The sequence below is a fragment of the Ooceraea biroi genome, chromosome 5 (assembly GCF_003672135.1).
Source record: "Ooceraea biroi isolate clonal line C1 chromosome 5, Obir_v5.4, whole genome shotgun sequence".
Classification (NCBI taxonomy): Eukaryota; Metazoa; Arthropoda; class Insecta; order Hymenoptera; family Formicidae; genus Ooceraea; species Ooceraea biroi.
In genome coordinates, this window is record NC_039510.1 from 15909430 (window position 1) to 15925701 (window position 16272).

Consider the following 16272-nt stretch of genomic DNA (forward strand, 5'->3'; position numbering starts at 1 on the left):
ATATATCCGTAACGAACTCGTTAGTAAGAAAACGTTAAATGCGATAGTTAACTTGGAAGCTAATAATTAAAGTAGATTTTACGTTGATTTAGTTTTGTAATTAGAGTCGTACGAGCCAAGTGCCAGTTTTAACGCTTGAATACCTTTCTAATGTCTTCGTAGAATACACTAAAGCTACTCTTCTCCATCGCTTCGTATACCAATTCCTTTTTCGGAAGAGCAAAGAGCGCTCCTCTCGACTAGCATAAGTACCGCGCTATTCAAGAAGTCCGAGGGGAGCCCCTCCAATTTGCGCCGATGCCCAGCTATCGGGGTTGCGTACATGCGGGTCACATGATTTGAGTCTCGTTCTACTCTCGTCTGCAGGAGAGAGAATGCAATATAAAAAAAGAGAAAACGAGAGAGAGAGAGAAAGAGACAGGGAAAGGAGACGTGCGTTACGTCGTATCGCGGGAAGCACGGGGATTCGATGAAAAGGCAATTAGCCGAATGAAAATGTAACACGAGACCGCACGTGACTACGAAATACGCGGGGGTTGCGGCGCCTCCTCTCCCCCGTTCGGGCGGCCGCCTGCACTCGTGCATGCGTGCTGCGTAATTGTCACTTTGTCAACGCGCATCGCGCTTAGCCCCCGAGGGGCTTCGCCTTGTCGGGCGTGAGAATGGAGAGTCACTTCTTTTAATTGGCGCGAGAAGCTCGCCGGGGGTAAGAGGACCGACGTAGACGAAAGAAAACGCACAGGAAGAGGAGCGGATACGGTGAAAGAAAGGAGTGGAAGTAAAGAGAAGCGAAGCCGAAGAAGCGTCGAGGAAGAGCTGAGGAAGAACGAGGGGACAGAGTCTTCCGGGCGCGCTCGTAATGGCGAGTCTCGGGGGGCCAAGTCACGAGGAGACTCCCTTGGAGGCTGCATGAGACGAGATGAGGCATGAGATGAGAAGAAGGGATGAGGAAGAGAAAGAGAGAAAAGATGCCGCCAGATCGCTATAGAAAGAAGAAATCAGGCGTGATCGAGCATCCTCCTGGCGCTTCGCCCTCGCCGTCGCGCCAGCACCCTCTCCGAGAGAACAGCAGCCTCGATGTAAAGGGCGCTCCCGCGAGTCGGAGAGTCGTTACTATGCCGCGGTTCCTCGTTCTTCCTTCCTTCCTTCCTTCCTTCCTTCCTTCCTGTCACTTCCTAACGATGTATTTCCCGCTATTGGTTTCCCGCGCGAACAATGGCCGAGAGAAGAAGGACGAGGCGCGTCGGGGGAAAAAGGAGATCAAGGCAAGAGAGGGAGGAAAGCGCATCCTCCTCTGATCCACCGACTTTTTCTCCGCCTCATGGTATATATGTGCAAAGCGATATGGGGAGACGTAGAGGAGGAAAGGGGGGACAGGCGAGCGCAGGAAGTGCGATAGAAGGATCTATCGAGGAGCGAGAAAGGAGGCAACAGGGCCGGATCAATTGGAGGTAATCCCTCGGGTAGAGTCTCCCGCTTCGCAGAGCATGAAATTCTTCCTGTCTCCTCGCTGCACAGGCCTCCTCGAAGAGTGGCCCTCTCTCTTTCCCCCTTTGCGCGAGTATCCGCGAGTGTGTGGGTGCGCTCGAGGATGCACGTATAGCGTCCTCCGCTTCCGTATCCTCTTCCTCCTGCTCTTCCTTCTTCTCTATCCTAATCGCTCCTTATCCACCGCCTCCTCCGGCCGAACGAGGGATACGCGCCTTGATTCGAGCCAATTACACTGGCGGTTCACAATTCAATTTCACCCGGGAGCATCCTCCGCTCCTCCACGTCGCCCGCAACTCGACGTATCGATTATCGATCTACTTTAGCCAAGAGGGAATTTCGGGAGGATCCGTGCGTTCAGGGAATATCATCATGATGCGTTACGACGCAAGTGTGCGAGTAAAACGGAATAACGCTACAATGGCGAACGATGAATCGATGCAGCGATAACGTCCGCGGGCCAATTTCATAGGCGATTTCCAGGAATTTCATTTATATCCCGCTTATCTTCCTGGAGGATGAGCGCCGTTACGTTTTGAACGTTAGCTTCCTCCACAGAGCGGAATATTTTTACTCTGTCGCGCCCGTGTATCGATGCAGCCCGAAGGTAACATTTTTCTCGCGAGTCAGATCCAGCGAGGAAAAAAAACCTACACCGTGCGGCTACTCGCGCATTTTTTATCGGCACGCCAAAATTGATCACCGGCAATTTTTTCCGTTCCTCCATCTTCCTCGCCCTCGCGCGCTCGTTTTGTCTCTCCTCGTCCGGGGAACGAAGGAGTGAAAAAAATGAAGAAGCGCGGGCGAGAGGAGGCTCAGAGTGGGATGATGGTACGAATGAGTATCGATGGTGCGAGTCGCGTGGGCGAACCCCCCTGCGCCCCTTTCCGTCTCGTATAGCGCGTCGCATTGTTTCTGACACCGGAGATTTATATTTGCCGCCGTGGCCGGCCACTTTTTCTGCCGATTGAGCTCATTGTCCGCTCGGGATGATCGTGATTAAGAGACGCGTTAACGAGCCGCATTGAACCGCTCAGGTCGGCGATGCCCGCGCAGGCGCACGGCCGTTTCACGGAAGATCGGAGATTCATTACACTTACGCCATGTAACCGATCGCGAGGAGGACCGGAAGGCCAGGACTCGATGGGGGGTTGCTCGATGCGCCCCCGTCTGCGAATGACCAGTAGCGTTCGATAAATTTCTGGCGCGGTCGCCATCCACGTTTCGTTTCTCGATTTATAGCGTTTAACGGCGCGCGATGGTTTTCGTTGGATGTAGGACTGCGCGCGTCACGTCCGGTCGAGCAATCCTCATCCTCATCCTCCTCCTTCCCCTCTCATCCCTCTGCCCTTCGCCTCTCGCTGGCAAACAAATGTATAAAAGGTAAATCGATCAAATCGTCGTTCGTTTACTCGTTTTGGCAGATTAATCGAACGGACACTTGCCCGTTTTGGTTAGCCAGTTGCGTGACCGACTGTTCGTTCTGATCGGCCGACTCAAATGATTAATTCGTTAGCTCGTTCGGTTAGCAAGCTTCGCGCGAGAGGCGAATCACGAGTAATTAATCGCGATCCATGATTGAAAACGCTGTACGATGGAAACTATAGATGACTCTTCTCAATCGAAAGCACCGGATTCACGTCTCCGAGCGCGTACGATTAATTATATAACACTTTTCTAAGAGAGAGAGAGAGGAAGAGAGACGCGCTAAACGTCACGAACGTACGCGGCACGCGGAGGAATGTTCTCAATTAAGAGACGAACGCGCGCGTGTCACGCGCTATCTGAAACGGAAGTTGGCCGATGGAGGCGAACAGACGAGCTCTAAGCCGGAGGGAACGATCTCTTACACGAGGTGGCAATCTACAGGGCGCTTTGAAGACAACGCAACGTGTGGTTCGAATTAAATTTCTCGCGGCGAACTTCCGCCAAGACCGAGCGAGTGGGATACTCCCGAGCGCGCGGCGCCAAGGGACGATAACATCGGGCATCGCACGTGTTTCCATTTTACGTGTTGTACCCGGGATGTCTGCGTACAAACGCTAAGAATATCCTTGCGCCGTGCCAGCGTACAAATGCCGATGAGCCCAGGAGTCGCGTTTTTTACACCTCGATACTCGATGCAAAGGCTGAGGCCTTGGGAGCCAACAGTTACTTTGAAGAATAACTTATCTCGTTGCGTCTGGGAAAATAAGGATTCCCGATTGCATGAAAACTCTTTTCATTTTTTAATTATACTTTTTTACTTCATTCGATGCATTTTTCCGCCATTAGTATTAGTATTAATTAAAATTCTACGAAAGCAGAGCGTACTGGCTGATTAAAAAGTATTTAGCTGGCGTAATGAGCAATGCGACCGTTTTACCTGTACTTGTTGCAGGCTGTATCGATTGACATTCCTCCGCGCTCCGTGCCGACATCGGCGTAATTAAATTTTTAATAAATTCTCAGCACGGATGACAGCCGCGGCGCAATAATCTGCCGCAGCATACAAAATAATTCGCATGTACGAGGAAACGAAGTGGGAACTCCCGCGAAGCCATTGTCGTGACAACAAAGCCGCCACCCGGCGCAACGTCGGTACTTGGAGGATCGACGTTAAGGAGCCGACGATGGATCGTCGTAGTGACGGAGAGGCCGGGAATTTCGCTCGTTGAATATGGAGAGGCCAGAGGCCTGTCGATCGCCCCTAAACGACGTGCATTCAAGCTCGCGTCCGTTGTCATGGAAATCGAAGGACGACTTCGTCGTAGGGACCCGTTGCAAACGTGACGGCGTCAATGCGTTCTCGCGTGAAAAAAACCCTGGCGACATTTCAGTCTTCCGATATCCGATATCGCGCGACAAAGTTGATACTTGTAGCGCATTTTGTACGGGATCGCCGCTCCATTGTGCTCGAAAGCGGACGCAGGATCCACCGTAGGGCTCGCGCGCTCCGAAGTTTCTCAATTGAAAGCACCAAAGGAGAAGTTACCGCGAGATTTATCAAGATTACAATTAAAACAGGAACGGTGCGTTGAACAGCGCGCAACTTCGCTCGATTTAAAGCATTTAGCAGTCCGCGATAATCACTAGCATTGAAACGACAAAAAGCGGAAGCGCCGTTCTCGTGCGATTAGCGAAAGTGACGTATATATTCGCCAAAGCCGACGTATCTCGCTTTATCTGGACCTTCAGACCGGAATGAACTTAATCCTTAATCTGCTTTCCGGGAAAATCACATTCGCAATCAGGCTTGGTGGGTATATCAAAAAGGTTTGCGCGTGAACGACTCGGCGAGCAATTATGCTCCTGTCCGCCCGGGATTCTCCTCGTCCGAGGTAGCCCTTAGACCCGTAATTCCGCGTCCTCTCTTTGCTGCGAAAAAGTAACCTCCTAATCTTCCCCAACCGCCATTCCGAGGAACGGTATATAGTATTCGGTGGCGTCATCCGAAAAGTAACCGTGACGCTGCTTGGAGAACACATATCGTACTCTGCCGGGATATTATCGCTGCCCCCTGCATGCGATCTTCTTTCGTCATGACGTGCGACATCTCGCTTGACACCCCTTCTCACGACGCCACCACCGCCTTCTTGTCAAATATTGACCTTTCAGTGCGGCGCGCGAGGGAGGATATGTTTTTTCCCTCCGACTCTCCTCGCAGCGGGAACATATCGAAATCGCGTCTCGCGGAAAGAAATGAGATTTCGTCACGGATCGGAGCGCACGTCGAATGCAAAAAATAGCAGGGGTTGGAAAATACGCTTTCCGAGTCCCGAAAGCGAGATCCCTCCCGTTTTACCCCGACATGCGCGACAAGGCGGCGATATTATTGTCTGCGCTCGCGAATATCGCTGAAATATGTAGCGGTGACTTTTCCTGACAACACCCTACTAATTGCGGCAAACGGCACCACGAGCAAAAATGATGTAAGATGGTAGATTAAAAGTAGAACTTTAATTAAATGAAACCACCACGTTTCAAGAGAGGATCAGGAAAAAGAGATTTAAAACCGGTCCGCCTGTTATATCATGTTAATATATCATGTCGTAACTTAGATTATGTTGTAACTTGCGGAGATGCTCCGCAAGAATTTATGCTTGAGGATATAAATTATTTTCTATTTTTTTGCAACTCGTTCCCGCGCTCGCGTGTCATCCCAGAAAACCAGCGATTAGGAATTTTTTTAATTTAAAGATATGCTGATATTGTGAGCTCGCTCTACTACTTCATTGAAACGCATCAGAAAAATCGAAAGAGTGGATTGAATTGCTCCTAGACTCGCCTGAAAACGTCGCTGTACTTAATTTCATGGTCGCAATTGTAAAGGGGATTTACAGTGAATCAACAGCGCCGTATTATCGTGATGCTGCCTTTTACGAAATTTCCCATGTCGTAACTAGCGGGTCCGCCCTCGTAGTCGTTAGTACGCCACCAACGAGGGGTGACTTACCCAAACGTACGCGAACTTGTTAATTGCCGATATAAACACTGCAGTTTCCGGGCTGGCGCCAGAGACGCGCGGGCGTCCAACCCTCGTCGTCAAAATTCTCCCCCAACGCGCGATTCCGGTTTTATAACGCCAATACCCGTTTTACAACGTTCCCTGATGAGCTCCGATCCGGTGGGGTTGTCTACCTTAGCGGACGGATCCCTATTTTTCTTTCCCGACTTTCGCACCGCCGGCAAAAATCTGCTTCCCGCAAAAAGCGATGATTTCATCATAAAAATTGGCGGCTATTGCACCGCGCGGTGATCGACGCGTCTCTTTCAGAACGATGCTCGAAATAGTCTAACCGAACAGCTCGTCGGCGATCAATTACGCTATGCTGTTCTCTTTTATTGCTCGTGAAACTTTCGTGCCGCACGCAATAATCCTCGGCGTTCTCTAGTAGTAGAGTAGTGATCTTTGTATTACAGTTCCATTCGAGAGTTTCCTCGCGATAAAGTAGCAATGGCACTCTTAGTCAGTCGTAATAACGATCGAACAAGTTTACTTGCAAAAGTCATTGGAGACTTTTTTCTATTGCCGCTGCACATTCAGCACGAAATAATGACTGTCGTTTGACTCAAATGGACGTTGCATTTGCCAGTTTTAAAGAGGTCTTTTGCACGAACTGTCAGGAGATGAACAAGATTTGACGCGAGACGTGTCGATTGCAGCGATTGTTTACGTTACGTTTGTGTGATTCGAAGTCTATAATTCGCGGATTCTATACATGCACACAACGCGCACAACGCGCGTGTCTGAGCTCTGATATAACTCGACGCGTGCAACTCTCGCGTCAAGATATCCGTGCGGTAATTCGAATTTCAAACAGTCTGGCGAATTTCCATTGTGCTCGCAACGCGACGTATGTAATTGCCACGCTTGCGTATCTGTAACTGGCTTGTTGCAGCGCCGTTGATTGGATAACACGGCATAGGAAATGTTCTCTCTCTCTCTCTCTCTCTCTCTCTCTCTCTCTCTCTCTTTCCCTCCGACCGATTCCGATGAGATCCTGCAGATTATTTCGGTGCGAGAGATACGAAACTTTTTAACGATCTGTCGCACGCAGTGGTCATTCCGAAGAGAGCAGAGAGTTGTCTTGAAAATTATCAAGGCAAATGTTTTACCTCCGCGGTTTTTCTTTTTCTCCCGCTGTTATCGAGATTTCGACATTTACCGCGACAACTCGCTCGAGCTGTATTAGTCGAGGATCGTGAGAGACCGATTAAAATGACACCCGGTTATAATCGGAGAAGGATTTCGCATGATCAAAATGCAAAATGCGTTCGCTTCTATCCCGCTTTTTTACATGGTGCGCGTCTCTTTCTCGCGGTATCCGAGATGCACGGGCGATCTCATCACGACCGGTTTCGCGAGACGAGATTTCTCCGCGAAAGGTGCCTGAATTATTACGCGGCTTTACGTATTTACGATATTAGTCCGAGATTAAATTACTGTCCTCGATGCAATCATTTCTTTCCGCTGCTCCTCAGGAAATCTCGCTCCTCCCGGCTCGCAGTCGTGTGTCGCCCCAACACTTGCCTGCGACAAGGGATGACGAAAAACAGCTACCCTCCGAAATTTGTTCTCTTACGAGAACCGAAGCAAAGTTCTCCCTTTAATCCGTATCTCGCGTTCACGCCTCGATTGTCAAGTTACGCGGCATAGTTATTAAGAGAAACTTTGCCCTATGAACCGCCGTCTCTCTCGCACTATCTTCCCCCTGCGATCTGTCTATCCATCTCCCCCTATCTGTCTTCTCCATCTCTTACTTTCCCGCTGCCGTTTTGCTGCCATCGCTGATGCTGCTGCTGCTGCTGCTTCAGTGTCTCCAAACTTTCGAACGTCTCAAGCAGACCGTGAAATCTGTCCCCGACGAAAATTCCAAGTAATTCGTCGACGATGCTCTCGTGGAGCCGGTCTCACCGTCGCTCATCGTCGTCAATCGAATCCCCCAAACGCGCGCGTCTCTCGTCGCTTTACCTTCGCTCGTCAAGAGACAGGCAGACAGACAGACAATCAGTCGTGATTCGCGCGTTCCTACAATGCTTTAGCTGCCGGAGAATTCACGCGCCATGAGGATTGTCTCAAGTTGCGCAGTTCACGCGGAGACGAGATGGAAGCAAAAAGTTTAGAACGTCTTCCGATTGCGCCAATCCAGCTTTACTAAATGTAATTATTCCAGTTAAGAGGACACGCGTACAAATTCTACGCCTCGAAAAAAACTGAAAAAAAGAGTGAAAATTAAGAGCGAAAATGATTATGCGAGACTCAGTCTCTTCTGCGCAAATCATCAGTGATTCAATAATCGATAAGCTCGCATGAAATTGCATCGAATCAGATTCAGCTTTCAAGCTGAACTTCTCGCGAGTTGGAGACCTCGGCCTGCTCGATATGCGTTAACGTTGCACAAACGCCGAGACCTTTATCGCGCTGCTCGACGGGCGCAGCAACGATAAATATTCGTAAAGTCGCAACAATGATAGGGCAGGTCGACCAAGCCGCTCCGGGAACCGGCGGTATCCAGTGCCCTCGGAGTTCACAGGAGGGAGGAAAGGGAGCTCCGTACGACCTCCGACCTTACGTCGTAACCGGTTCGAACAGCGTGCGGCTAAGAGGTGCACTATTCCTCTCGTATACGCGTGCATGCGGCAAGTTGCAGGAGGATTCCCGTGGGAACGGCGATCGCGCGCGCGTGCAAGCCGGTATATCCGATGAGAAAAGCCAAAGGAAGAAAAGAATCGCCAAGAAAAACTCGAGCGGCTCGATGCATCGAGAATACGGTAGACGATGAAAAGTGTCGCGGCACGTCGAGGTAAGACGGAGTTTTTAGACGGTAGCGACCATTACCGCCGTCAAAGCGTGACGATGGTGCGGATGACGGCGACGGCGACGGCGTCGGTGTCGGCGTCGGCGTCGACGTCGTCGCGGACGAGGATGTTGGAGCGACGCGCTGCTACTTTGAAGGTGAAAGTTTCACGAGACCGGCCGAGGAAAATTACAGGAAAAAAAAGAGTTAGCGAAAAAGGGACGAGCAGGACGACGTGTCGTTCTCTCGTTTCGAAGTTCGGGAGGCCGCGCCACGATTACTCTCTGCTACTTCGTCGCTCCTTCTGCCGCTTCTGTCCGTCCCATCCGACGGCTTCACCGCAGGAAGAAACAAAGTTTATTCGTTTCGAGGTAGCCCAGTCCACCTCCCACGCGTCGCCGTGTCTCGCTCGCCGACCGCCACGTAAAACGGTTCCCTAGGAGCTGTAAAAAACGTGATTAAACGGCGGGTTACAATGTAACCGCTCGTTGGATGTGCGCGTCGCTAGAGAAACTTGGGAACTCGACGCGCGATCGGACCGACCACGCTCGCGCCAAGCCAAACCGCTAATTTAAACGTCGTCCCAAGCACAAGCCCGCTTTCTCCTCTTCTTGATCACTTATTCGTTTTTCTTCCTGCACGACTTACCCGCGCACGAACGGTCACAAAGAAACAACCGGGCAATCGGAATGCTCGTTGCGCCAAGAGTGAGCCATTCGCCTTGCTAGTATGCCGTTCGATCGACAAACGAATCGTAATCGCACGCGAGCTTTGTCGAGGCATACGCAAAGCACAGAGTCCCATTGTACCGTTCGCTACCATTACCCGGTTTCAGCTTCGGAGCTCGCGGGGTTCAAGAGGTGAAAGGAGCGAGGGAGACGACGTGGTGGAGGGCGATCCAACGATCGTGCGAGGCATTTGCGCGAGGCACGGCGAAAAACAATTAATGGGCGCGGTGTATCCGGCGCACTTGTAAGCGAGAAGGGTACCTGGCGTACACACGACACATGGCCCATTACGAATTAATGTAGCATTTCACGGCGAATTAATTACACGGAGCGGAGCCTCTCCAGTGCCCTCCGCGAGCGAAAGAGTCGGCCGAGCCCCGCTGACTCACCGAGGTACTCGAGTACCAAATCGTTTTAATGGAACAACTGTTACCCGTTGAACGTGCGCGACCTCCGACCAAACGTAAGTATCGCAGCGGCGTATTTTTCGGAGGGAGACTCGCCGAGTGGGCTTTGTGCTTCGAATAATGTATGCAACGTGGTGTTTAGAACTGTACATGTTTCGCTTGATAAAACGATGCAAATTGTATCGATCAAAAGAAAGTTACGACTATTTTAAATTTGTAATAATGTAAAGCGTATGTTGGAAAATACACCATATTGAAGAGAATTTTATGTTGGTTTATATTTGTGTTGAACATTTATAAAAATAAATTATTAAAAATAAAATTGATTTTTTTTTAATTGATTCATTATCGGTAAATCGTGGAGTGAGTTTTGCTTTCTAGTAATTTCAATAAGTTCAGTACGTAAATAATGTAAACTGTATTGTGTGAAATTGATGCGCGGTTTAAACTTATTACGTTGGGTAGAAGCAGAACGGATAAACCCAAGAAAAATGTGGAGATGCCAGCGAGCAAGAACCTGATACCGTAGGAGAAATGTACCACTTAAGTGTACACGTACCGCGCATCTGCAAGAACTATTTTTCATTAACGTATTCTATTCCAGCAGACATATGATGCACGGCGATTTTCATCTAAACAATATATCACTTGTTTCTCTGAAACTTAAAACAAATACAAAGTTCAGACTTTAGTGTACATTTGAAAATGCATAATGTTTATTGCACATTATGCCATCGGAAAAAGAGAAACGTATATTTTCTCTCTCTGTGCAGTCAGTGTTACTTCAAACTGTTATTTACTTACTTAGATATTCTATGAGATGAGATTCGCCCCACAGCTTTGACTCCCACGCGTAAAGAAACTAAACTTAATGAGATTTCGTAACCCTGTGTTATTTCATGTGCGGAGTGTTTGTACGGATTTTATTTCTTGTGGGAATCGCGACTGCGGTACGGGAAAAAAGAACGGCGGGACGCGGCCGCTAAATTTCGACGAGCGAAATCTCGTAGGTCGTGTATCGCGCGCGCTTGCAACCCTCGCGCCGTTCCTCGTTCGATTTATGACGCAATCAGATACCATGGCGCACGGAACTGACCATAAAACATGGGAAACTACGTTGTCACCCGGTGGTAGTGGTACAGTCCCGGGCAGAAATCATCGTGCCGGTTCTTTCACCCTTTTTTCCTCTCCCGCCTAACACTCTGACCTCCACCATCGGCCGGTCCCGAGAGCGGGGGAGGAAAAATTATTGCGCCGAGGTCGAACGATCGCGCGCCGAATTAATTATTCCGCCCCTAATAGCCGACGATAATTCGTGCCGTCGTCACTTTTCGAACGATCGGGTAACGCACGATTTACGCTGGTGCTACGTCATCGCGATGTTCCCCGTTTTTGCACCCGGGTTTACGGCGTAATCGTAGTGTAATCGTGGTTAGATATCGCGGCTACACGCGCGGGAGAAGCGCTCAGCCGCGTTGTCGCATCTCTGTCTGGATTTTGACGCGATGCCATATATAGAGCGACGCCGGCAATACACGCTCGCGACGCACCTGTCACGTTCGTCGAAACGTCCATAAAAATGAGCTGCCATTCCGGCCGTATAATCTCGGGAACGACATCTGTCGTTTAAATTACCGCGTATATTTTTGTCAAAAATCAATACGCGGTCGCATCGTCGCGTCCGCGTCTACGGGCTAACGCTACGGAAACCGCGCTCAAGTGAAGTACGCGCGCACTTCACGGCTACGCGACAATCGTTTCGCATTATCCGTAATCCGCAATCGTGAACGCGAAAGTGTTTTCCTCGACAACGGCGACGGTACGCTCGATAACACCGGCGTTCGCAATTCGATAAACCAAAATGATCGAACGTCGAGTTACACGCGTTCCGCTCGTTTCACTCTTTCCCCTGCCAACCGACGATTTTTTCCTCGCTAGTTCCAGAAACGTTGTGAAGCCCTTTTTTTCGAATCGCAACAACTGCTATGATAGCCGCGCGCCATGGAAAAAAAACCTCGCGATCGCAGCGTCACCGAGTTTTTAATTCGATCAACGCGACTCACGGCGTGGCTGCATGCCAAGTGAAAATCCATAAACCGTTCTGAGCGCAGTTTTGTCGTGTCGGATGAACGACTACCGGCCACCGAACGGCGCGGCGCGACGCAGCGGGAAAAGCGACGTTAACCGAAAATCGAATTATTGCGCTACGGGCGATAAACGTCCGTTACCTCGTCCCGCGCGTAGCGCTCTGTTCGTTTCGATTTCGATTAATCGAGCAAGGCGTCTCGCTCGACGCCCGGCATTCGTCGTCGCTGGCCTGCGAGGAAGAGCGCGGGACAGGAACAGCGAAAAAGAGAGAGAAGGAAAACGAGAACGAACGCTCCGCACGCAGAATTGTAACCGCCGGTAGAACGGGATGGATTGGCGTCGGTGTGGCAGATCCAGCAATTTGTTTAAATTGCGTTTCCGGTTAAACTCCAACGGACCGTGGCCTCGTACGAATTATACTACGGCTTTGGGACTGCGTTTTCGATATCGCCGTTACGCCGCGCGTCCGCTTTCCGCGACATGGTCGGCGACATGGTCAGCAGCAGCAAGAACCGCAGAATCTGGTCGCATGGAGCTTGGTTCCCCCTCACTTCCGTTAGTGATCAGGACGATGGCTTCCTGTCGTCTCCCCAATCCGCCTCTCTTCCCCGGTCTGCAGCTTCACCTGCCGACCGAATGGCGGAATCGCCGTTTCGTCTTCGGACGCAATTACGATAGATATTGGACCGGCGCCGTTTCCGGCTTTCGCGGTACCGTTCCGCGATGCGAACGATAACGTCGGCGGGTATCAATTTCCGCCGACCGTCCTTAAATCTTGATGATTATCGTGCTATCGCGGCGAATTAAGATCTCGCGCCGAGGAGCCGGTGTCGCCAGTGGTGTCGTTAGCTCGTCGCTTTTCGTGCAGTTGCATAAATCGCGCTCTTAAAGAGCGGACAATGGCGCGGGAAATTTATGACAGCGTGTTAACGATGATATACTCCCGGGTATTGTGCCGCTTCTTTCTCAAACGGAAGAGCGGGAGGTCTCAAGACGGATCGCGCGGAAAGATGGATCATGCTGATGCGGCTTTGCTGGTACTATCTAAGGGCTTGAATACCACGCACGCGGGCATTCAGTCACGAGAACGAGGTAGTAGGCAAATAATAACGAGAGGCGCGTTGCTCGTGCACGGAATAATTGGTACCGTGAAGTTAACCGCGCCGGTACACAAGCTGGCCGGCACCGAGAACTTTATACGCTCTGGAGGAGTTGCGGCACGATGGCTTGCTTAACGAACCACAGTTCATCCCTGCCGACCGACCGATGGACGCGCGAAACAACGTCTCTCATCGAGCTGCGCTCTCGCGCACCTCCGGACGTGGTCGGCATACGAACAGACGCGCACGCATGCTGGTTGCCGTCGTGCAACCAGCAAGAATTAAAAAAAGAGAATCGGGGAAGATCCAGAGAGGCGTATCGGCGATCGACAAAACGAAGGCGACGACGAGTCCCGCGTCCGGCGTGAACACGCCTCAATTACACGAGTATTCTGTTAAACGCCGTCGCGTGGCGATATAAATATTTCGCGCGGCGAGAATTATGTACGCGCGAATAACTCCCGATTTCCCGCAACAGATATCCCGCGGCTCGCGCCATTAATTCGCTCGGATCGGGCACGCGGCGATGGATCGAAGGGAGAAAAAAGGGATACGAAAACCAAAAGCAACGCATCATGACGACGCGGCAGCCAAGCGACGTTCGCACGACGAGGCGTTGCATCATTGCGGCGGGAGGGATAAAATAGGGATGAAGGTGGCGCGAGATCATCATCGCTGGCGCGGCCCGTAAATCTTCAAAGTGGCGTCACGCTTCGATCCGAGCGTGATTTAGAGCGAGCGCTTACGTGCGTCGCGTGACTCCAGCATCAACGACTCGCTCGTTGACAAGAATCAATTGCACGCCTAAAAGGAAGTATTCGCGATTCGCGATTCTGGATATTATTGCTCTCGTCCGAGTGGTAATTCTGCCTCGTCTTCTCCTTATTTCTCTCTTTTCTCCTGCACCGTTCTTGAGAAAAGCGAATTGCGCGACAAACTTACCTCCCTGCTGAAGGAAGAAACTGCTCTCGCGAATTTTATGTGTACCGCCTTATCAGCGATACGTATTACGCCATGCTACGCCGGAAGAGCCACCGTGGTCATATTCATTCACCTCTTCCGTTACTGCCGCTTTACTACCCAATTCGACGCGGAAGGAGCGCCGCCCCGGGTGGAATTAGGTTCATTCCTCGTCGGGAATCTCTTCGGGAATTTGCCCTCGTCATCGGTCCCACGGGAACCGGAAACGATTTTCGGGGCTGAAACGCGCGATCCTTTCCCATCGCGCGCAGCATCCCCGCCCAATCGTTTTTTGGACGAAGTGGATGAAAACGGATTACGAGAGTAGTCTCCACTTGGCGCGAAGACGTTGGGACGCACAGCGTCGCGTCGTTTTAGTTTCATACGTGTCGTTTCAGGATTCGAATGTATCATCGCAAGTACTGTGCCCGTAAAGCGCTTTAGATAATTAAACTGCATCTTGAGAAAGTGTAGAGATATCCCGCGCAGACACGTGAACATAAAATTCTCGAATGTCGTCGAACGAAATAGTAAAAAATTATTAAAACGATATACGCAGAAGACGAGAAAATTATTTTCGCGGAAAGAACATTCGACTCGGTAAATAATCGCGCTACTTATCGCGTTACTCGTGTAATTCGACTGTAATTAGGCCTCATGCACGTTAATTGCGGGTGTGTCCGCGACAGGTAACTAATATTTCTCTTGTCGTAATTACCCCGGTAAGAGGTCGCGCACTTTTATTTGGAAAGACATTACGGCGACGGCGTAACGAGCAAGTAGGCGAGCAATTTTTCAAGCCGATAATTACAACGAGATTATTTCGTTGGGATCGTAGAGTTAAAAATTATACGTGTTTTGCGCTAATCACACTACATCCAACTCACCTCCCACTCGCGGACTTAACATACAATCACAGGACGGCGCACCTACGTCGCCACAAGCGCGCAGCCGAGGTAATATATTTCAATTAAAAATTAATTAATTCAACGAGAAACGTAATCATCCGCGTTTCGGATCCATGGTCGGATTCAAGTTTGCTCACGTCGTTAATTATGTCGCGCTCTCACCTCGTGCCGTTACTCGTTCAGCTGCGAAAAAGTACGCAGTTAACGCCGTTCTTTCTCACTGCGGTCACTCTCGGCGTCAGCCCGCGCGGAGAACGCGCGTTCAACTGGTCGCAACCGTGGGAGTTAGCATTAATTAACACCAGTGTGGATTTGGCGACGGGGGAGAGAACCACGAAAAAGCGAGGGGCGCGCCAACACCTACACATAATTAATCGAAACGACGACACGCGATGCGCTTCCCTAACGAGCTGTCCTGGCGACGTGCGAGCGGGCACGCGCGCGGCATCTTCTTTTTCCGCTTGCAGTTTATTTTCCGGTAAAACCATTGCGCGGAACGTGTTACAGCCTGTGCGGAATCAAGCGGAGAGCGATAGCAGTGGCGCTCGTTAGAATCGCGACGGAATGGAGTTTTGTTTCTCGAAACGGAGAGGGTTGGAGAGTGGCCGCTCGTTGCACCCCCGACAACCACCGTCTCGCGCGCGTTTCGTGTAGCCCCAAGCGCGAAACTACGTAATTTCGCGCCTGGCTAAACAGGAGGTGCCCCGTCGTACGACACTCAAATAAAGGTGAAAAGCGGTGCTGCGCGATGCGCGGCCGCTTTGACCGACGCGACGCGACGCGACGCGACACGACGCTCCTCCGCCTCGAGCGACTTTACTTTCCTCTCGCTTCCTCTTTCCGTCTCTTTCTCTCGTTCTCTTTCGCTCTGTCTTTTGCCTTCCGTGACCGCCGCTCTGGAAATTCGACGGACGCGCGAGTCTGGACGCAATTAAATTTCACGCGACGTGCCCTCGACGCGATTGGTCCTCGACCGTCTCGCGCCGTACTGCAACGTCTGTCACAAAGAGGAGAGCATTTGCGGGAAAGGTAACCCGCTCTCAAACTGTGCAGGAATGAAATTTCAAGTTCACGCAACGCCGACCTCGTCCGCGATTGGAAGAAAAAACACGCGGCACGGAGATGGGTCTCTCGTCTCACGCTGCTGTGGCAGGATAACAATTTGTCTGAGCATGAATCAACCTTTAAATTAACGGACAACGAGATGATCTCCTTTTGATAATTTCGGAAAATATGAAACGCTAGATCGTGACGAGAATTCGTTTAAAATGGAAAACTCATTCACACGTTTAGCTTTCCCGGTACTTGCGCGG